The following is a 22,930-nucleotide window of genomic DNA, read 5'->3' on the forward strand; positions in this document are numbered from 1 at the left end:
CAGGATGGATTATGGGAGGCTGCCCAGAGCCACTGACTTGTGGTCACACAAAGGGCGCCTGTGCATGAACACACAGAGGCACGCTAGACATGTGTGCTCACTAGCAATTCTGTCCTGACGCGCACAGTGACTGTTTCTGGAGGGAGCATCTAGCACATATGGAGGAGGTCGGACCCAGAACATGGGGGGGGGGGGGGGCGGGATTCCTCATTGTGACAAAAGCAATGGCATATCTTTTCCCGCATGACTTACTTGGACATCTGCATTACATTTCCTAAACTGCTTTATTGAGGTATAATATACACACCACAAATCACACCCATTTAACGCACCCAATGCAGTGACTTTTAGTAAATTTACGCAGTTGTGCAACCCTCACCATAATCCAGTTGTGGCACATTGCCAGAACCACAAAGAGATTCCGTGTACCCATCAGCCGTCAATCCCCAATAGCACCTCCAGGCCCAGGCATCCTCTAATCTAATTTCTCTCTCTGTAGGTTTGCCCTTTCTGAGCATTTCATATAAACTGACTCCTGCAGGAAGGGGCCTATTGTGTCTGAGTTCTTTCACTTAAGCATAATGCTTTGGAGGCTCACCCATGCTGTAGCAGAAAGCAGAAGTTCATGTTTTGCACGCTGCACAGGCTAGAACCTTCAGTCAATGTGGGATAGAAGTGGCTGAAGCAGACATCCTTGCCTTGGCCTGGATCTCAAGAGGAAAGCATTCATTCTAACACTAGTAAATATGACAGGACGAGAGCTGGATGTTTCTCGGGGATGTCCTTCAGCACAGTGAGGACGATCCCCTGTATCCCGAGTTGGTTGACCGTTTTTTTTTTTTTTATCATGAATGGGTCTTGAATTGTGTCAAATGCTTTTTCTTTGTCTACCAAGGTGACAGGTGGTTTCTGTCCTTCATTATATTAACATGGTGCTTGCCTTAACTGAAGTTGAATGTTAAACCAATATTGCAATCCTGGGATAAATCCTGCATAGATAGCCCTTTGCAAATGTTGCTGGATTTGGTTTGCTAATATTTTGTTGAGGATGTATGTATCACTATTCATGATAGATATTGGTCTATAGCTTTCTTGTGACGTCAAGTCTGGCTTTGGTAGTGGGGTAATACTGTTCTCACAGGATGAGTTAGGAAATGCTCCCTCCTCCCTCCTGTCTATTCAGGAAGAGTCTGTGAAGGATGGATATTATTTCTTCTTTAAACATTTGATAGAATTCACCAGTGAAACCAGGAGGCCCAGGGCTTCCCTTTGTGGGAAGGATTTTAAATGAATGATTCGATATCTTTACTTGCTATAGGTACATTCCAATTTGTTATTTGGCCATTGCGGTTTGTTTTTTCTTTTTTAAAATAGATCTTTATTGGAGTATAATTGCTTCACTATACTGTGTTAGTTTCTGTTGTACACCAAAGTGAATCAGCCATATGCATACATATGTCCCCATATCCCCTCCCTCTTGAAGCCTCCCTCCCACCCTCCCTATCCCACCCCTCTAGGTCATCGCAAAGCACCGGCCATTGCGTTTTAAGCCAACTCCCATCCAATATTTTCTGGCCTCTTGGTGCCTGTGGCTCGGTCTCTGGCCTAGAATTTGACATGCTGGACATGTCTGGACATCACAGGATTCTGGCTCCTACTCTGTAACTTGGGAGAGTATGCTGTCTCAGATGGGACCCCCAGACCACCTACACCCAATACACAGGTTGGGGATACAGACTTTGAGGTGGGGATGGGGTGGCGCTGCTGATTCCCTCATTTACACCCGCCCATCCATCCTCCAGGCGCCCTCATGCAGGCTGTGGGTAATTCTGCACTTGGGACTGGCCTCGGCAAGTACCCAGCATACCCTGCTCCGCTCCCCCCACCCCTGCCGCCATGTCCACTTCATCCCACCCTGATCCTTGTCACTCCTCTCGTCTCCTAGCAACCCAGCCTCACAGGGGATCAATGATGCACTTGCTACCACATCTATGGGTGTCAGATCTCTGTCTGATTAATGACTCAACTCCCAAGGGCAGGGACTGGCTCTGCAATTCCTCCTCACCTCCCCGTCTCAACAGCCAGCCTGGCATGGAGTGGGGGGATGTAACGGATACAGTGAAGACCTTCATGATTGGCTAAATGGTTGATTGTGGTTGGCAGGATTGACCTGGGTTGGCTGCTGGAGTGAGCCCATGACATCACCACCCTGGTGAACTCGTGCCAGGTGGGGATGGTTATCCCCGCCCCAGTGCACTGTGGGCAGGATCAATGATGTATCTTACCCAGACTTGGTGCCACCAGCTGTGAACGGACACTGAAGTCACCAGCTCTTCCCACTTCTCCCCAGCCTTTACGGAGAGAACAGTTGGGGATGCTTAAGAGTGTGGGCTCTGACAGAAATAAACCCCTATGACAAAGGAGCCAAGAATATACATTAGGGAAAAGGCTGCCTCTTCAATAAATGGTTCTGGGAAAACTGGACCACTTTCTTACACAACATACAAAAATAAACAAAAAATGGATTAAAGCCTAAATTGTAAGACCTTAAACCATAAAACTCCTAGAAGAAAACATAGCCAAGTATGCTCTTTGACACTGGTCTTAGCAATAATTTTTGGGATATGTCTCCTCAGGCAAGGGCAGCAAAAGCAAAAATGGACAAACGGGAGTACATCAAACTAAAAAGCTTTTCCACAGCAGGGGAAACCGGCAACAAAACAAAAAGGCAACCTGCTGAATGGGAGAAGATATTAGCAAGTGATATATCCGAAAAGAGGTAGATAGCCAAAACATCTAAAGGGCTCACAGAACTCATTATCAAAACAAAACAAAAAACAAACCAAGAGCCCGATTAAAAAGTGGGGCAAAACACTGAATAGACATTTTTCCAAAGAAGATAATACAGATGGCCAACAGGCATATGAAAAGATGCTCAACATCACTAATCATCAGGGATTGCAAAATCAAGACCACAGTGAGGTGCTTCCTCATACCTGTCAAGTGGCTATTATCAAAAAGACAATAACAAGTAAGCAATGTGGGCGAGGATGTGGAGAAAAGGAAACCCTCATGCACTGTTGGTGGGAATGTAAATTGGTGCAACCACTATGGAAACAGTGAGGGTTTCCTAAAAAACCTAAAACTAGAACTACCATATGATCCAGCAATTCCACTTCTTTTTTTTTTTTTTTTTTTTCGGTACGCGGGCCTCTCACTGTTGTGGCCTCTCCCGTTGTGGAGCACAGGCTCCGGACGCGCAGGCTCAGCGGCCATGGCTCATGGGCCGAGCCGCTCCGCAGCATGTGGGATCTTGCCGGACCGGGGCACGAACCCGTGTCCCGTGCATCGGCAGGCGGACTCTCAACCACTGCGCCACCAGGGAAGCCCCAATTCCACTTCTTGGTATTTATCTGAAGAAAACAAAAAACACTAATCACAAAAGCTGTATGTACCCCTCTGTTCACTGCAGCATTATTCACCCTAGCCAAGATATGGAAGTGCCCATTGATAGATGGATCGATAAAAAAGAAGTGGTATGCATATACACAACGGAATATTACTCAGCAATAAAAAAGAATGAAATCTTGCCATTTTGACAACATGGATGGACCTAGAGGGTGTTATGCTAACTGAAATAAGGCAGACAGAGAAATACAAATACCACACGGTTTTATTTGTATGTGGAACCTCAAAAACAAAACAAGTGAGCACAGGGAACAAAACAGAAACAGAGTTAGAGACACAGAGAACAAACCGGTGGTTGCCAGAGGGGGAGCGGGTGGGGAGTTGTGTAAAATAGGTGAAGGGATTAGGAGGTACACACTTCCAGTTATAAAATAAATAAGTCACGGGGATGAAATGTACATACACAGAATATAGTCAATAATATTGTAATAAGCCTGTATGGTGACAGATGGTAACCAAACTTATCGTGTTATTCATTTCCTAATGTTTAAAAGTGTGGAATCACTTTGTTGTGCGCCTGAAACTAATGTAATATGGTATGTCGGATTTAATTAAAAAATAAAGAGTGTGGGCTCTGAATCGAGTATGCCTAGGTTTGTGGGTCACTCCTCCTCTGACGGCCTGTGTGACTCTGAGCAGCTCCCCTAGCTTCTCTGTAGTCTCTGCTTTCCCACCTCATCAACTAGGATTATTTTACATTGAGCCTGCTATCACAGTTGAGGCATCTTGGGCACAGAGAGGTTAGGTCAGCTACCCCAAGTCATTCAGGTAATACGTGTTTGAGCCCCAAAGGCAAGGAATACTCAACAAGTCCAAACTGAACCCATCCACAACCCCTCCCCACATAGCTGCACCTCCTCTACTGTTGCCTAACTCAGGGCAAGGCAGCCTTCTCCCCAGCTGCTTAGGCCAGAGATCCTTAAGGCCATCCTTGCCTGCTGCCTCTCTCTCACCACCCTCTCAGTCATCAAGCCCCACCTTTCTGCCTCCTAAGTCTTTCTAAGCAAGATCCTGACACTTCTCTCCATCGGCACAGTGAGTTCCACGTCACCCTCATCTCTCTCCTTGACCACCACCAGCAATCCTGATGTTTTCCAACGCATTGTCTATCCTACTGCCTGAGGAAGCTTTCTTAAGTCCTAACCTGGGCATGACAGCCCTGCTCAAAACTCTGCAGGGGCTGCCCGCTGCTCTTAGGATAATGTCCAGCCTCCTGGACTAAGCACAGCAGGCCTTGCCTGCCCCCAAACGTCTGATCGTCACCAGACCCCCTCCTTCCGCTCCAAGCCCCACTTGATATTCCAGCGCACCCAGACCTCTTTCTGTTCATCAGATGGCTGGTGTGCTCACACTCGTCCTCCCTCGCCCCCCCTGCCCGCCCTGCTCCCGGCCCCCACCACCCACAGATTTCACAACCTCACACGTGCTGTTCCCTCCATCTTACATGCCCTTCCTCCCTCCTCATCTGTCTGATTCCTTCTTAGGTTCAGCTGTCAGGCTGGGTAGAGCAATTTCCATTTTTCCTGAGGAGTACCTGGATGAAAAGTCACAGTTACCAGATTTGATATTTTTACCGAATGGAAGGTGATGGAGATTTCATTATGAATTCCCCACACGGACACACGTTTTACTGTGGTTCACAGTGAGCTGATTTGAAATGCAATCTGATGGCTGAGTTTTTCTGGGAAAGGCTTCCTTACTAAGAACAGGATACAGACAGAAAAGCTCTCTCGCCTTATGTTATACGGGCCCACTGTTGCCTTTGAATATGACCTTTGGAATTTGGCCACAGTTTTGGAAGCATAGAGGGATCCAGGGTGACCACCTGCTTCACAGTGAGGAGGGATAAGCTGAACAATGGGAAAAAAAATCTGTCACTTTATGGTATCTGTGACCAGTAAATTGAACAGGCTTTGAACTGCCCTACCCATGGACTTTGTTTTGATGAGATTTTCACTATAGTTTATAGTCTGAGTTTCTGTTAGGACAGGAGAAAGTATATTAACGGGTCCTCCCCATGCAAGGCTGTGATTTACTAGTCCCCTGTGATCATCAGGGAGGCAAGGATCAGCTGCGCACTCAGTATGGGGACCCTCTTAGGGAATCTGACAGCACCTTCCTGCAACTCCTTAGGTGTCCCCACTGCTGGTTCTGCCTGCTACAGACTCAACTGTGAGGACTGACTTCATTCAGTACAACTCCTCTGAGCAGAGCACACCTAAGTATGAAATGAAGTGTGTGCCTTTGATATGTAAAGACAATTAAAAAGATGGAAATGGCACCAGTTCCACCGCCACTACCCCAACCCCCACCCCAGCCAGAGGATGGAGTAGATGCCCAGAGGCCCCCGGCATGCTTGCCTCCACACTGATGTGTCCCTAACACAGGGCGCAGTGTAAAATGGTTCACCCGGAGCCTAGTTACTGAGCTAATGGGAGCCGGGCATATGCGGTTTTATTCCCCATAGATCCAGAGAAGTATCAACCCCCGCCTTCCATAGACGAGGAAACAAGCTCAAAGAGGTTAGGTCGCTGATGCAGTAAAGGCTGGATCTGGCAGTCAAGCCCTAGTTCTGCCCGACTGCAAAGCCCGTCTTCTTTGCGGTCACGACAACCCACTTGGCTTGTGATTCAGGTGCCGAGATGCAGATGTTGTTCCGTGACAGGAAAGTCATCATTGTCCCAATACCATGTCCACCTGTGAAATGCAGGAACCCAGTAGGGCAAAGCCACCCTGAAAGGTTCTAAGACGCTCTCTGTGTTTGCCTTCGCAGGAGCTGCCTTGCAGCCAAGAAACTGGAGTCCACCGGCGCAAAAGGATTGCCTCAGAGCCAACGGCCGGGCAGGACTTCAGCCTCCCCTGTGTGTGGGGGGGCACTCTGCCATATCAGAGAGGCTTTGCAATCAACCCTCCCCCAGTTATATCTCCACCAGTCTCACTCTATTTATCAGATGGAAGGAACTGAGAGGCAAGCAGAGGCAGAGGAAGTGTTTGTAGTGGCTGCATGACAGCTCTGGAGCTGACCCAGCTGCCATGGTGGTCTGGAGCCAACAGACTGAGAATGGAAATCTGGCTCCACCCATGTTCATGTCTCTGCTCTTCAGCTTGTGTCTGTAAACTGTGGATGATCGAAGTGCCACCTAAAGAACCTCCCCACCCCTGAGAAGTGTGTCCTGACCAAACACCCACACACCACACACCCCCGACCCCGCACACTATGGCAGGGGGTCAGAGGCTCTCTTCTGTGTTCCTAGGGTTCTATGATTTAAATCCTGCCATGGGTTTTCTCACACAACAGGGGGCAGTCATCTGCTTGCAGGTTGCAGCCCCCATCATCCCTGCATCCCCAAACTGGCCCCAGTAGCGGAGACCTAGTGTCTGGTCGGTGCTTCGAACTTGTTTCCTCAGTGAATGAAGGACCTCGACTCAAATGTACTTGGTCAATAAAGGGTAGCTCTTCTTGGACCAGTTATTTCTGCGTTAAAAATGACACAGGAGAATGGAGTAAACAGGGCATATCTCGAGTCAGATTCTCTTCCCTTTGGTGGGGGGAGGAGCATTGCATCTTTCATACGATCCCTAATTCCGGAAACTCCTAACCAAAGAGGCTGCAACGTTCATTACACACGTGTGGGTCACTCTGTTGCCCCATCAGCCACAGTTCTGGCCTCACAGTGGAACTTGGGTCAAGATCCTTAAAGCACCGGTCAGTTCACTGAATGTTTCCCAAGTACCAAGTGGCTGGTGCCCAGTGTAGGCCCCGCAACTACGTGTCCAATCGATGGACTGTTGAATGAACGCAGGCTGCTAGTGGAGTCTGTGATGCTGTGCCCAGAGCACAGGTGGCCATGGAGTCAGGGACCTGAGCTCAGTTAGGAAGGGCATGTCAAGTCCAGGTGAGGCCATCAGTCTCACTCGGAGCTGCCCCTCACGCGGTCCTCCTAGTTCCTTGCTTGCTCCACCTCGACTCTCCTCTGCTCTTCCCCCACGTCCTGCCTCTCACTCCTTCTAAGGCCTGGCACAGGCTTGTCATTCAGTATCTATGATCCCTCCTTGTCCTTGTCAGTCAGCTGACTGAGCAGATACCCAGCTGACCATTTTTTTTTTGTTTGTTTTTTTATGTATCCCCAGACATCCAGCACAGTGCCTTGACCATAGTAGTTGGAGCTTGGTGAACGATTCAAGGAATAAAGTCACTGTTTGTCACACACACACACACACACACACACACACACACACACACAGACACACACACACACACACACACACACACAGACACACACACAGACACACACACACACACACACAGACACACACACACACACACACACACACACACACACACACACACAAACACACACACACACACACCATCAGACTTATCCGGATCAGTGCACAGTGTCTGGGCAGCCACCCTGACCTGGATTAGGACATAAGGAGCACTGGTAGTTTTGCTAGAGGGCAACTTTGAGCTTCCCTCAGGTGCCACAGCACCACTCTCAGCAGGGCTAAGAAGCTGTCTGTGTCTGTTAGGGGTAAAGACTGAGACTTCCTGCCTTCAGACACTCAGCGCCCCCTGGTTAGGGTTGATGGCGGTTCCTCAGAACGCTCATCACTAAAGTGCCGTGACGCCCTCCCAGAGCTCAGACCAGGGAGCCTTCTCCCAACAATAATGGAGTACCCTACCCTGTTACAGAAATGGGAATTATAGCTGTTTACCCCTCTTAATGTGGTTCCTCCCCTTTGCATTCACATCCACATTTCTTCCTTGAGTCACCCAATCCAACTCTGCTAATTCCCAACGGGTTACTGCACCAAGCTGCACCTGCATCTCACTTGCTGTGCATGGCTCTATCTGGGAGGGTCGGATCTACCTACTGAGCTACGCATTTTCTGTCTCCCTTCCCTTCTGAATCTGGAGGCTCCCAGGCACCAAGAAAAGTGCTCCAGTTGGCCCACAAAAGGGGCGGTGCTGCAGGGGAGGCTGCAACTCTCATCCACAGCCTGGGTCAAAGCAGGACTGCGTTACAAGCGCCACACGCTGCCCCACTGTGCCACGGGAGCCAAAAGAGCAAAGGTCTAAGAAGTCCTAATACAGACACTTATGTGGATAGAACACCAGTCTCTTCCTAGGGACCTGTGAGTTGTTGTTTGGTTTGGGCTTATATCGTCCGTGGCCTTTTTCACAACGCTTGCAGACTTAGCTAACCTTCCATCAGGACCTCTCTGCTCCCCCCACACCCCACACCCCCCACTGTACCAAAGATCATACTCCTCACTTAAGTGTGCTGACTGGGTTTTCACTTGGCAAGGATACCAAAACAATTTTTTTTCATCCTGAAACGTCAAGATACCTAAGAGAACAGGTCTTCGGAAAAACTAGTTTCAAATTATAATAGAAAAACTGGCTACGTAACAATGAAGATACAGCACATTAAAAGGTTATTTGGGGGCTTCCCTGGTGGTGCAGTGGTTGAGAGTCCGCCTGCCGATGCAGGGGACACGGGTTCGTGCCCCGGTCCGGGAAGATCCCACATGCCGTGGAGCGGCTAGGCCCATAAGCCATGGCCACTGAGCCTGCGCCTCCGGAGCCTGTGCTCCGCAACGGGAGAGGCCACAACAGTGAGAGGCCCGTGTACCGCCAAAAAAAAAAAAAAGGTTATTTGGGCATTATCTAGAATTTCACACTCAAGAGAAAAACACTTAATATGTAGTCTACTGCCTTCCAGGTTTTTTCTCTGCATTTTTAAAGATTAGGAGATGGGGGGAGGTAATGTCTTCATACTTTTGTGTCTGTTGTTCTGTTTATCATTATAGTATGGTTATGCTACTTCCCATAATGATGAGGATGAGGATGCTGATACTGATGTCGGTAGAAGCAAAGACATGTATAGAGCTTGATATGGACCAGGAACTGTTCTCTGTGACGTGTGCATATTGACACGACACCCCGTGGTCTTTCATGCACTTAGGAGACATCATGCTCAATCCATACACAGATCCATGGTAATCTGATTCATGCCGATGGACATGTTCACTTGCCTTTTGATCCAGAGGACACTGGACACTGCAGTGTATTCCAGATTTGGGGGTCAGATACCACACCTCTCTGTTTCTTTCAGGCCTGCGTAGCAATCTGACTCACTTCTTGCCGGCCAGGTGACTTTGGGCAAGTTCCTTCACCCGTTAACCTCTACGTGTCTCAAGCTTCCTCATCTGCAAAAAGGGATGATAACATTAAAAATGCTTACCTCATAATGTTGCTGTGAGTACTCAGAGACCTTATTACACTTATACATATAGAGAGTTAAACACAGTCCAGAAGGGTGAGCTTTTATTCTTGTGTCTCTTCACTTCGGTTTCTGCTTGTACCCATATCTCTCTCCCTGCCCCCGTTGCTTTCTCCTCAACCACTCCCGCTCCACTCTCTCTCCCCTTTGGCCCCCTCCTCAGACTCTCCATCCAAAAACACTGTTTACCATCTCCTCAGGATGTAACTCAGAAAATATTCACACCATCACCCTTTGGTTAAAAAAACGTGAATATTAGTGGAAGAAATAAGAAACACCATAAAACCGGCAATGTGAAAACTACACAAGAAATAAAGTCCTACTGATGAAAGTTTGAGTATTAATACTTTTGTATCTTCATAAGATTCAGATATTCAGAATTTGATACAGGAGAATTAGGCTTCATAAAAATAATGCCCCCCCCAAAAAAGGGCTATATGATAAGGTCCTTGGGCCTTTAAATTTCCCTCTGGAATGTTTTTTAAAATGTATATACTCATGTTCTACTACAATCGTCCAGTGATCACTTACTTTCCCATCATTATACAAATCATACGAAGAGGTCATTAGACTTCTAATTTCCTAGAGAATAGGCACTAAACTTTTCCATACGAGCCCCTGATGAAACCCCAGCATTGTATTTAGGCTTCACAATATCCCCATAAGGAGAGTTAAATACTCATTATGCTAATACACACACACACACACACACACACACACACATACCCACACCCATGCCCCATACATTCAGTTCTTGAGTCCCTGAGAGGCTGAAGTGATAGTGCAAAGTCCATGTGGTGAGTCAAAGGTGGTCTTGACATTGTTTCTCTGGAACACTCTCCAGGGAAATGTGGGAACGGTAACACTATTAACAGCAGTAATGACAACAGCTAGAATTCACCAGGAACTTGTCACATGCTGAGCACTGTCCTGACAACTTCCCATGTCTTAACATGGTCAGTGCTCTAAACTGCCCCAAGAAGTAGTTACATTTACTCCTAACTAGTGTTTCCATGTTACTAATGGAGGAATTGAGGCACAGAGATGCTAAGTAGCCCGCTCAGTGTCACCCAGCAGTAAGGGGTGGAGCCACAGGTCTGTGGAGGCATTGTGGAAAACTCAAGTGTGTTCTGTATTTATTCAGTCAAGGGCAAGATCCAATGGCTACTGCAAAATATGTAGAAAAACAGCTAACACATAACACAAATTGACCTTACAGCATGGAACTGCACACTAAATAGAAATCTGGTTTCTTCAGAAATCTTTTAGATGGAGGCTTGACAGGATTGGAATCAGGATGTTTTGTGGAAACAATGATCTGAGAGCCTCCTTAGAACAGCAGACAGCATGTCAGTCTCCTAGCCTGAAGGTCTTGGGTTTGTGCATCAGAGAAGGCAGCAAACCTCTGTCACCTCCACATGCTCCCGATGGAGAGAGAAACCTGCCAGTAGGGAAAATAAGACTGTTCGTTCCTCTGCTCTGGTAGTACCCAGACAAATTGTCCATGTCAATCAGAACTGAGGAATTATTAAAAAAAAAAAAAAAACACAAAAATGCAGATTCCATGATCCGCACTCAGTGAATCTCATTTAGTGTGGCTACAACGGTGCCCTAGAATCTTTGATTTTTCACTCTGCCTGGGAAACTCTCAGGAACTTTAATAAACTCCTTTGGTAGCGAGACTGTCTCCAATGTACTGACTCTTCCCAGGACAAACACACAGTTGGGAAGACCAACCTGAGAGCACAGGAGAGAGAACGTAAAGGACACAGCGTGAGAGTCAAACCAAGGGCAGGGCAGCGGATCTTCTGAGAAGACACCACCACCCCACTGGCCTGTCTCTCTGAGGCTTCAGTTTATCTCAGATCCATTCTCTTCATGGCCAGTGGATGGAGGTGGTGAGAGGAGATGACCTTTGAGATGCCACATGGCCTGGGCTTTTCTCGGGGGCCGTGGGACACAGACGATATGAGGTTATATGATCTATTCTCCCCACCTCCAGTCAGCCTCTGCTTCTCTCTTGCACCCTCACTCCCTCCATGCCACACAAGCCCAGAGCAACCAGAATTTAGGAAAAATGTCTTCCCTTCACCGATCAGACACCTGCCCCTGACCTGAGGAGATCTTCTCCCCTCTTCTCCTCTCAGCTGTCCTCCTCTGATCTGATCTGCCGTGCCGAAGCAGACAGCCTTCCCTAGTAGCTTAAAGCCCTCGCCTGGCCCGTGACTCTGGTAACGCAGCCTGGAGAGGGCTCGTTCTCTCTGAGAAGGACCCCAGACCCGGGAGCCAAGAGCCACGACGACCACAGAACCATCCTAAACACTGATGCCCACGGCCGTGATTGACCTTGGAAACGAAGCCTTACCTCACACCCCGTCTGTCCCTGAACCATTATCTTGTCACAGAAAGCAAGACAGACGAGGAAGGTGCCTGGAATCCTTCCTGGGGAGTCCTGTGTCCTACTCCATGCTGCCATGCTATTTCCCCAGACCAAACCCTGACGTGGACCATATCATTCCTATCCTTTTGATGAGAATAAGAGGTCTGGGGATACCTTCACAAAATCCTATTCTCGTGGTTGATAACCAGTATGTTATGTGGTTTACTACCACAATGGTGCACCTGGTAAGTAGGTGGAAGCTGACAGGAAGTTTCAGAGGGTAGGTCTGGGTGCTGAAATGATTGGGAGGAGCTACCGGCATCTGTGGGCTGAGGGTTACAGGGAGGCAAACACTTTTAAGCAGAGAGTTAAATAAAGTGGATTTTCCATGATTGTAATTTACCCGTGAATTAAGGGAAGCCTGAATGTTGCTTTCTCTGGAAACTTACAAAGAATCCTTGAGTGTTTTAGAGAACACATACTGAAGGCAATTCTCTTACTGGCCTTGAGCTTGATGCAACACACCAGTGTCGCTTGGTAGCTGAGGTTGTACACGCCTACAGGAATGAGGGGAATCCAGCTGTACTGACTAGATGGATCTTCAGGATATGCTGTTAATGGATGGGAAAAATTACGTGGGAAATGCTCATAGTGTGATCTGCCATGGGTTGCTGAACAAAGCCAGATAAGCCCATTGTCTTTGAGGCACCGAGGTTTTGCTTCCACGTCTGTCTCCCTCACCAGACTTTTAACTCCTTCTCAGAAGGCTGGAAACACATCCCGTTCATCCTGGTGTCCTCAGGGCAGAGGACCTGAGACACGGTAGAAAGTCAGTCCACACTTGTGGAGCTGACGTAACGGGTGAAGGACTGGACCCAGTGTCTTAATGACGAGCGAGAAGGATGTCAGTCTGCAGAGGGAGGGAGGGGAATGCCACAGGTCTTAGGACCCAGGCAGCGCAGTGACACCAGCCTACACTGCAGTACTGATGTCAGTTACATCCCTTAGGGTTCCAGGACTCAGCCATTTAAATACAGGTGTCATTAACCATGAAGGTCTAACTTAGAAAGCCAGGAACCTTACGGCTTAGTTTTTTGTATGAACCTTTTGTAGCTGAGGCACCTGAGGCACCAATTCAGGCACAGCATACTCTGGTCACTAGTATGTGACCAGACGTACTCTGGTCACTAGTATCCCGACCAGGCTGAGGCTGCGTCGGGATATTCAGGGGCTCACACACAAGAAGGGGTAATTCCGAGGCATACATGTATCCCTAGAAACAAAGGGTTCACAACTGCTAGGTTGCCCCGAGCAGGACATACATCAGGCAGGCAGGACAGCTCCCTGGGGCCCCAGTGTGGCCTCCCACCCAGGGACCTGCCCCCCTAGGACTCCCTGTCCAGTTTGAATAATCCATCTGAGGCCTTAGTTTCAGAGGCACTGCCTGGAGGCAGCCCGTTCCAAGCAGTTCTGTCTGTCCGGGACCCCAGCGCATCCTCTTTCCGAGGGTGGCTGACACCTGGAGGTGCTCTGCATGCACCATCCAGGGGCTGGGGCCACTCCTGCGGCCCCACAGTCAGAGCTCCCTCAGGTGTGACTGGAGCCTCAGCAGACAGTTTGCATTCAAAGTGCTCACTGGATTGGGGTTGACATATATACACTAATATGTATAAAATAGATAACTAATAAGAACCTGCTGTATAAAAAAATAAATAAAGTAAAATTCAAAAAGAAAAAAAAAAGTGCTCACAGCAGCTTGGAAGGCTGCATGGGGAGTATTCCTTTAGGAAACATAGAAAATTCCCAGGAACAGACAAGATCATTAATGCCCTCGCTCCCTCTCTACACTTCCCCCACCAGGTGCCAGGGGTGGTGTGTTCTCCATTGTTATACAATCACTGTGTACAATCCTGAAATCAAAACTTTACATTTCGGGGCTTCCCTGGTGGCGCAGTGGTTGGGAGTTCCGCCTGCCGATGCAGGGGACCCGGGTTCGTGCCCCGCTCCGGGAGGATCCCACATGCCGCGGAGCGGCTGGGCCCATGGGCCATGGCCGCTGAGCCTGCGCGTCCGGAGCCTGTGCTCCGCAACGCGAGAGGCCACAACAGTGAGAGGCCTGCGTACCGCAAAAAAAACACAAAAACAAACAACAAAACTTACATTTCTTTAATTATCCCCTAATGTCCCCCTAATCTTTTGTATGGAAGGGCTGTAGGCAAGAGTACTTTCATAGCAAAACGTGTTTTATAATCTAACTGTAAAGACATTACGTTTAGCAACTGGCCAGGACAAAATCGTGAATTTTTAAAATTTTCAAAATGGGTTGACACAGCCTCCTGTCCTTTTGTCTGTCTCACTGATCCCGTGAGGAGGCTGGAAAAGCTCATTCTCTTGCACTGAAGAGTCATATGCTAACGTCTCGTCTCAGTTGTCTCAAAGATCCAGATGCAACAGCCACAACGTACAAAGCCATTTTAAAATTCCCCCTTTTCCCTCTCCCAGGGACGCTTTACTCAAACGCCTAGCAGTAAACTGACACTCACAGGGTACCGCACAGCGGCCGGGTAGCTCGGGCGCGAGTGCTGGGGAGGGGCTGCTGCTGCTGCTGCTGCAGCAGCAGCCCGCAGCCGCCGCCGCCGCCGCCGCCGCCAAGTTGAAGAAAAGCCTGCAGACCTTTTTCCCCTTCTTGCCTCTAGTTTATCTGAAGCTTTCTCCAGCCCAGACCCTGATTTTACTTGCTTTCTTCCGCTTGTAGGAGAGAGCAAGTCAAACTTTTAACATTTTTTTGGCCGACCCAGAGTTTCACCTTTTGTAAGGTTTTGCATCCTTTCCCCCAGGCCTGGAGGAAATAACACACACCAAAGTCAGGAGCTGGCTGCACTCCCCACCCCCCCACCCCCCGCCACCCCACTCACATCAGGCAGCACAGCAGAAGCAGCCGAGGATGCAGTGCGCTGACTCTCCTGGATCTGGATCTTTTGTTTTCAAATTCTGTAAGTAACACCTATCACAACAGTCAGTGGCTCAGCTGCTGTTCATAGCACGGGTACATCCACAGTCAATGAGCACAAAAAGATCGTCATCCCTACTGCTTCATCCTCCCTTTACTCAAACAAGGCTTTCACCGTATTTCAGCGAGTCACAGTCTCGCTAGTGAATCCACAGCTGCCACCACCGTTTCAGATGCCCCAAGACCACCCTTGCTTTTGATGAATTCCTAGGAGGACCCCAAGGACCTAGCACATAGTCATCCTCATGGCTAAGATTTACTGCAGCAAAAGGATACAAAGCCAAATCATCCAGGGGGAGAGGTGCACTGGGCAACATCCGGAGGAAACCAGCGCAAGCTTCCAAGAGTCCTTTCCTAGTAGATAATCACGCAATTTGTCCCTCGGCAACGGATCATGACAACGCGTGTGAAATGCTGTCCACCAGGGAAGCTCCTGAGAAACCCGGGGCCTAGCACATAACAAGATTTCAGGTTCCCAGGAGGAAAGCAGGTGTTTAGCATAAAACATACTGTTTGGACAGATGGAGGAGTAAACTACACTTCTGAAGGAGGCAACGGTGGGAAACCTCTTGAAATCCAAGTTCTCAGACGCGACGGTGAGGGCCAAAAAGGCCAGCCCTTCTAAGGATTATAGTCTCAGGCCTGCTATGTTAACTCTATTCTGCACAGTACTCAACAGCAAAGCTTCAAAATACATGACCAAGTCAGAACTGGAAGAACTGAAACAAACAAATCTACAAGAACAGCTGGAGACTTCAACAACCTCAGTAATACACAGAACGGAGAGAAAGCAAATTAGAATGCATGGGTGAACCGAATGTTCTCACAGGTATAGAACCCTCCACATAACAATAGCTGAATATACCACATTCTTTTCAAGTGCATATGGAAGTTTCACCAAGGTAGACTATATCCTGGGTCATAAAACAAATATGACCAATTGCAAGATAACTGCAATCATACAAAGAATGTCGTCTGACCAAAAGAGAAAAACCACCGATAAGTAAGCCAAAGTTAGGAGGAAAATCTCCAAACACAAGGAAATTAAATCACATACTTCTAAATAATCCATGGACCAAAGAGCAAGGATCAAGGAAAGTTACAAATTAATTTAAGCAACATGAAAATGAAAAAACAACCTACCAAAATCTGCAGGATGCAGGTACAGCAGTGCTTAGCCGTAAATGTACAGCATCAAATGCTTGTATTAGAAAGAATAAAGAACCCAAATCAATAATGAAAGCTTCCACCTTAAGAAACTAGAAAAGAAAATCCAAATAAATTCAAAGCAAGCAAATAAGGGAAACAGAGATTGTAAAAGTTATCAGAAAAAGAATAGAGTTAATCAACGAAACCCAAAGCTGGTTCTTTCAATAGGTCAATACAAATTCATAAACTTCTACCCAGACAGACAAAAAAAAAAAAGGCAAGATAACTAAAGACACAACTTACCAACATCAGGAATGAAATAGGTTACAGATCCCACAGAAATTAAAAGGATTCTATGAATAATTCTACATAATTACTTTTGGCAATTTAGGCGAAATGGAACAAACTATCAAAGCTCAGCCAAAAAAGAAACAGATCATCTATTTTTAAAATTGAGTCTGTAGTTGAAAAACTTACAGAAAAGGAATCTCCAGGGCCAGATGGTACCCCTGGAAAATCCTGCCAAACATTTAAGAAGCAATGACAGCAATTCTACGCAATCTCTTCAAGGAAACAGAAGAGAGGGAACACTTGTTGAATTCTTTTTCAGATTAGCATTACCCTGATACCAAAGTCAAACAAAGACAGTAGTAGCAAATCAAATTCAATATATAAAAAGAATAATACACCATGACCAAGTGAGGTTTATCCCCGAAATGCAAAGCTGGTGCAGCATTAAACATCAATCAAGCCAGCATAGTAGCATACCAAAGATAAAGAACCACATGATCGTTATCTGTTGATGCAGAAAAAGTATCTGACAAAATTCAACAGTCGTTCATAATGAAACATTCAGCTAACCAGGAGTAGAAGGGGAGCTTTCTTAACCTGACACAGAGCATCTACAAAAATACCCGCCCCTCCATCCTACTTGATGGAGAGAGACTAAATGCTTTCTCCCTAAGATCAGGAACCAGGCCAGGAGGATAGCTATAAGTCAACATTGTACTGGAAGTCCTAGCCACTCCAGTAAGAAAAGAAAAAGAAACAAATGGTTTAGAGATTGGGAAGGAGGAAATCAAACTGCTCCCATCCACCAATGACATGATTATCTACCTAGAAAATCCCATGAAATCTATTAACAAAAACTCCTATAACTAAGAAGTGAGTTTAACAAGGTCGCAGGATACAAGCTCAACACCAAAAAATCAGGCATATTTGCCTGTACTAGCAATGAACAATTAGGAAATTAAAAAAAAAAAAAGACTTGTGCATACCATTTATAATAGCTTCCCCCCAAAATCTAGCGAAACATAAGCAGGATCTGTATGCTCAAAACTACAAAATGCTGAGGAAAAGAAATATAAGAAGACCTAACAAAATGGAGACACATACTGCGTTCATCTGTTGAGAAATTCAATATAATTAGGATGTCAATAGTCCCCAAATAGATCCATCAATTTCATACAATTCCAATCACAAATCCAGGCAAGGATTTTTTTGTACATATAGACTAACTGATGATAAAATTTCTGGGTAAGGCAAAGGAACTAGAATAGCCAAATAATTTTGAAAAACAAAGTTGGAGGACTAACACCAACGTCACAATTTACAATGCAGCTTCAACCAAGATATGTAAGCAACTAAGTGGCCATGGAGGGGATGAATGGATATAGAAAATGTGGTGACATATACAACGGAATATTATTCAGCCACAAAAACGAAGAAAATCCTGCCTTTTGCAACAACACGAATGGACCTGGAAGGCTTTATGCTAAGTGAAGTAAGTGAAAGAAAGACATACTGTATGTTCTACTTATATGTAGACTCTAAAAAAGTCAAACTCACAGAAATAGAGTTTAGAATGGCGGTTGCCAGGGGCTGGGGAAATATGGTCAAACGGTACAAACTTCCAGCTACAAGATGAATAAGTTATGGGATCTAATGTACAGCATGCTGAGTATAAGGAACAAAACTGTATCGTATATTGAAAGCTAAGAGGGTAGATCTGAAATGTTATCACCACAATTTTTAAAAAGGTAATTCTGTGAGGGGGATAGAGTGCTAACTAACCTTATTGTGGTAATCGTTTTGCCCTATCTACGTGTATCAAATCATCACACTGTGCACCTTAAACTTACATGCTATATGTCAATAATACCTCAGAGAAGCTGGAAAAGATAAAAGAGTCCCCAGCTTTTCTGGTGGGAGAGCCTCCAGCTATATTCTGTGTCCCCCTGACATCTCCCCATCATTCCTTAACTTTCCCTTATTACTGACATGACAAGTTGAGCCAGGCTCATTAATCCTTTCTCTCCTCAGCCTGGGAACCCAGCATTTAGCGGAGAATGGTATTCAGAAGCTAGGATCTAGCGGTAGGTGTACTTATTGTCATTGGGATGTTGCTGTTTTCAGGAAGTTTGGAATATATGTGTGAACACAATCACACACACACACACACACACACACACATATATATATTTCTATATCAATCTATCCACATATGCACACATATCTATTGAAAACCAGGAGTTCTCACGGAGACCTTTAATTCCAGTAGAACTCCTCAGAAGTTGTTCCAGTTTACCTCCTTTCCATATTGGAAATTCCCTCTTCCAAAAGTGACAGACGTGGCTCCCACCATCCTTATATATTCACTGAGTTGACAAATCCCAATGCATATAAGCCATCCCTCCTCCACAAAGAGGTCCTCCCCACGTGCTATGCTGAACCATCCCCTGCCCTTGACTTCCACACCTCACTCAAGCCTGAATCCCTGAGCCAGTTAACCACCTCCCCACAGAACCCCCAGGGATATCCTCCTTACCACCTTGGGCTCTGACCTCCCAAATTGGGATGCCCCTACACGCATATACTTGCCTTGCCCGTCAACACCTAATGGCTTTAGGACTGAACTGCTCAGGCACAAAAGAGAAGAGAAGGGAAGGGAAAGAAAGGGTAGGGACAGGGGAAAAGTGAATATATCAGTTAATCAAGGTGAACTGGGCCAAATCCAAGCAATATGATGAAGCCAGTGGGTTTTTTCCTCACTGTCCTCCAGCTTCCCCTTCCTGCCTCTCTCCTTTGCCCCAGTTCCTTTCTCATTCTTAAGTCCTGCCCTCCATCAAGAGTAGCAATGTTATGAGGGGCATGATTCCCATTTTATAACTGATCTCCGCTGGCTGGCTGACATTCAGTGTGGACGGTGTCCTCCCTGCAGCTCTTACACTCAGGCCCTCTGTCTCTCATGATGGGCTAGAAAGTTTTCACCCCTCTTCAGTAATTTCAGGTGTAAGCAGGAGAGAGGGTGCAGGGCACATCTTGGAGCCTCGGGTTCCTTCATCTGTGAAATGGGGATGCACCACAGATTGTGGGACAAACACAGAGAGCAGCACCAGACACCTTTCAATGAGTGCTACGTGCTGGACCCAGTGCATCACAGGACTCCTTGATATCCAGGGAGCACGCCCAAGTAGAACTGCCCCGCCAGGACTGTGGCACCTGCTGTTCCTTCTGCCTGGAATGCTCTTCCTTCAGGTAATCCCACGGCGTGCTCCCTCACTTCCTCCAGGTCTCTGCTCATTCGTCATCCTTCAGGGAGACTTTCCCTGATTACCTTTGAATAAAATAATAACATCATCTCCACATACCCTTTCCCCTGGTCCAGCCCTATCTTTCTTCATACATAGCACCTGCCACCCTTGATTTACTTATTGACCAACTCTATGAAATGAGACTTTGTCAGTTTGTCCTGTCACAAACTCCTCGAATAGTACTCACGTACATGGCAGGCGCTCAGAAAACATTTGCTGAACCATAGCTGGGAGCCGGGCCCTTTACACACACTGTTAACATGCACAGGTACCCTCCAAGGTGGGCACTGGCCCCATTTGACTGATTATGATACGTACTGAGACTCCAGGAGACAAGTGACACCCTCAACAACGCACCATCAGCACGTCGGGTTCCAGGCTTCGGAATCATACCTGCCGGGTTTCCAACTCCCTCAGTTCCTGGACAGAGACCTCACAGCCAAAATGGTAAGAGATTTTACTACTGACACACAGACCCCAAACAGCTCAGATACTTTACACCTTTAGACAAACCCCTTCCTAAAGCAGCTCAGAGACATCACACCTTGGGACCCAGAATCACAACAGTTCAAAGGCCTCACACGCTGGGGTACAGACGTCTACATAAGGGTCTAACACCCAGTGACTCTAATGCCCAAAAGCTCAGAAAATGCACACCCAGGTCTACAAGGACACAAATCCCTACAGACTTTGTACCATGGCTCACAAAACCCACCCAGATAAAATATCCCCATTCACCAAAAACTCCCCAAAATGCTCCAAGACGCCAAATGTACTCAAACAGCATCTGGGATGTCAGACGTAGCGGTACACATCTCCAAACTGCACGACACACGTTACTTCCCAGGGAGAGACACCAAAAAAGTTTGGTGACCCCTCCTTGCCTTAATTATATGAATCTGCGCGACTGACCCTGCGGTGCCACACGCTCCAGACTGAGTGAAGGCTAAACAAGACTGTAAGAGCTCGCGGAAAGACACCACCACCGTCACCCTGCACAGCCAGCGACTGCGCCGAACCTCGCCACCGACCCGGGCAGCTAATCAGCCCCTTACGGATAGTCAGTCTTGGAGTAGTCAAACTCGGAGAAAAATGTACACTCTGAAAATGCCCGCGTGCGCACGCGCACACGCACACGCACACCTTTCACCCTGAGCGTCAACTCGGCGACCACTGTGCCTGTCCCAGAGAGACAGCCAATGGGAACTGGGCAGGCGAGGAGGGAGGGGCAGGAATAGCGGGATTTCCGGCGCCGCTTGACACCCCGGAAGAGTTTATTCCGGCTTTCTCGCGGCGACCAATCACCGCCCAGAACGCTTTCTCGATTTCGACCCCCCCGCCCCACACACACATACACGCATCCCGGAGCCAATCCCTTGCTCCGTTGCTCTCCCCCACCTGGATGTGACCATGCAGAAACGAAGGGGTGACCCTGGAGTAGATAGAAAAGAAGGCTGCAGGCTGAGAACCCGGTGTCCCCTCGGCCTCGAATGTGCCGGGAAGATGGAGCGGTTACAATGGGGATGGACCCAGCGGCGCCCTGAGTGCCTCCGCTGGGACCCGTGGTCGATGCCCGACGCGGTGTAAGGGGACCCTCAGTGTTGTCACAGAGCTCAATGGATTATTCCAGAACGGACGCCCCCTCCCGAATGGTTCCATCCCGACTCGAAGGACTTCCCTCTACCCCTCAGTGGTACGTTCCACGACAGAACCGTTTCATTTCGCGCGCCCCTTGGTGGTGGGATCGGGGAACAGCGGATGTAGATGCCCGCGGACCATTGCTGGCCGGTGCCCAAAGGGAGGGAGGACAAAGTTAGGATGAAACCCTCGCAATTCTCTGGAGTCTTGGATTTGGGAAAAAGTCTTCCTACTTGAAAAGTTACCTCCATGCAGTGACACCACTGTAACAGGGAGCATTACAAGAAGTTTTCTCTGTGCTGGGCCTTGTGATTGCTTGTGCCTCCCTGGGTAATACAGGATAGGCCTAGTGGGGCAAGCCAGCCACAGTCTCCCAACGGGCAGGAGGGATAAAGCTCCAGACTGGGATCAGAAGGCCTGGTGAGGGGCAGGCCTCTGTCCTTGACTGTAATCGGTGGAAAGGACTACCGTGCCTTCGGTTCCGTTAGGAAAGGGGACATCTCTCAGGGGTCCCAAGGACACTGACTACATGAGATAAAGACCATGGGCTCTGTCACCGTTCTGTTACCCCGTACATGTACCCTAGCGGAATCCTCGCCCTTTCTAGCTATGCCCGTCGGGACAGCCAGTTCTGGAGTGGGCCAACTCAGAGAAATGTACGTTCTGAAAACGCCAGCGCGCACACGAACACGCTCTCGCCCTGAACTCCAACTCGGCTACCGCCTTGCGCGGGGAGGGGGAGGGAATAGCGGGACTTCCGGCTCCGCTTTGCGCACCGGAAGAGCTTATTCCGGCCATCTCGCGGCGACCAATCAGCGCCCAGAACGCTTTCTGGCCCCGCAATCCCGGAGCCAATCTCTCGCCCCGTTGCCATCCCCGCCTGAATGTGACCAGGTAGAAATGAAGGGGTGAACCGGACACCCCCAGGAGGTGATACCCTGGGGCGGTGGGGGAGGGGTGCTGTTTCTCACTTCAGTCCTGTGGTTATTCTGGTGGGTCTAATGTGAATGTGAAACTGTAGCATGCATCGCAGTCACCTGGAGGGCTTGTTAAAACACTGATTGCTACCCCCCATCCCCGAGTTTCTGATTCAGTGGGTCCTTGGTGGGGCCCGAGAATTTGCATTTCTAACCAGGCTCAGCGTCCCTCCTACACAACTAAGTGGTGGACTCTAGGATTCCTACCTCCCTCCACCACGTTATTTGTGAACTGTTCCTTCCCTTCCCTCCCTCCTTCCTTACCCCCCAACACATCCAAACGAACAGTCTTCATCGCCAGACCCTGAAGATCTTGAAGGGAGCAAAGGTCTAAGCATCCTGTTCACTGCAGCAGAGCGTCTGCCCCAAGAGTGATGTGAGGAGCCAGTAAACAAGCTTTACTTCTCCTGCACCACTGATGGACA

The 22,930-nt window shown here is 47.9% G+C and overlaps 1 long non-coding RNA gene across 9 annotated transcripts; it reads right to left on the reverse strand.

The window, feature by feature from the left end:
• Positions 1–1,350: 1,350 nt before the first annotated feature.
• Positions 1,351–21,028, reverse strand: LOC117310250 (uncharacterized). 9 transcript variants are annotated; one of them, XR_012329322.1, is made up of 5 exons: positions 20,803–20,939; positions 19,799–19,913; positions 15,425–15,597; positions 15,054–15,142; positions 3,656–9,684 (listed from the first exon to the last, which is right to left on the reverse strand). It is a non-coding gene; the product is annotated as an uncharacterized lncRNA (long non-coding RNA). The 9 variants fall into 9 exon arrangements; XR_012329320.1 differs by lacking the exon at positions 20,803–20,939 and adding an exon at positions 20,209–20,615; XR_012329325.1 differs by lacking the exons at positions 19,799–19,913; positions 20,803–20,939 and adding an exon at positions 1,351–3,413 and having other exon boundaries at positions 9,511–9,684; positions 15,425–15,737.
• Positions 21,029–22,930: the final 1,902 nt, after the last annotated feature.

This window comes from Tursiops truncatus, chromosome X, assembly GCF_011762595.2.
Source record: "Tursiops truncatus isolate mTurTru1 chromosome X, mTurTru1.mat.Y, whole genome shotgun sequence".
Classification (NCBI taxonomy): domain Eukaryota; kingdom Metazoa; phylum Chordata; class Mammalia; order Artiodactyla; family Delphinidae; genus Tursiops; species Tursiops truncatus.